At 49.2% G+C, this 848-nt stretch overlaps 1 long non-coding RNA gene across 1 annotated transcript; it reads right to left on the bottom strand.

Moving 5' to 3' along the window:
* Nucleotides 1–8: 8 nt before the first annotated feature.
* Nucleotides 9–842, bottom strand: LOC106511735 (uncharacterized). Its single transcript, XR_001309552.1, has 3 exons — nt 448–842; nt 310–342; nt 9–133 (listed from the first exon to the last, which is right to left on the bottom strand). It is a non-coding gene; the product is annotated as an uncharacterized LOC106511735 (long non-coding RNA).
* Between the last annotated feature and the right edge of the window lie 6 nt (nt 843–848).

The raw sequence follows: 848 nt of genomic DNA on the forward strand, positions 1-848 counted from the left end.
ACCTGCTTTAGACCTGCTATAGATCTCCTGTAGACCTGCTGTAGACCTGCAATAGACCTCCTTTAGACCTCCTGTAGACCTGCTGTAGACCTGCTATAGATTCCTGTAGACCTGCTGTAGACCTTCTGTAGACCTGCTGTAGACCTGCAATAGACCTCCTTTAGACCTGCTTTAGACCTGCTATAGATCTCCTGTAGACCTGCTGTAGACCTGCAATAGACCTGACATAGACCTCCTGTAGACCTGCTGTAGACCTGCTACAGATCTCCTGTAGACCTGCTGTAGACCTGCTGTAGACCTCCTGTAGACCTGCTGTAGACCTGCAATAGACCTCCTTTAGACCTGCTGTAGACATAGACCTCCTGTAGACCTGCTGTAGACCTGCTACAGATCTCCTGTAGACCTGCTGTAGACCTGCTGTAGACCTGCAATAGACCTCCTTTAGACCTGCTTTAGACCTGCTATAGATCTCCTGTAGACCTGCTGTAGACCTGCAATAGACCTCCTTTAGACCTCCTGTAGACCTGCTGTAGACCTGCTATAGATTCCTGTAGACCTGCTGTAGACCTTCTGTAGACCTGCTGTAGACCTGCTGTAGACCTGCAATAGACCTCCTTTAGACCTGCTTTAGACCTGCTATAGACCTCCTTTAGACCTGCTGTAGACCTCCTGTAGACCTGCTGTAGACCTCCTGTAGACCAGCTGTAGACTACCTGTAGACCTGCTATAGACCTCCTTTAGACCTGCTGTAGACATAGACCTCCTTTAGACCTGCTGTAGACCTGCTATAGACCTCCTTTAGACCTGCTGTAGACTGCTATAGACCTCCTTTAGACCTGCTGTAGACC

Source organism: Austrofundulus limnaeus, unplaced genomic scaffold (genome assembly GCF_001266775.1).
Source record: "Austrofundulus limnaeus strain Quisiro unplaced genomic scaffold, Austrofundulus_limnaeus-1.0 Scaffold3145, whole genome shotgun sequence".
In the NCBI taxonomy this organism is placed as follows: Eukaryota; Metazoa; Chordata; class Actinopteri; order Cyprinodontiformes; family Rivulidae; genus Austrofundulus; species Austrofundulus limnaeus.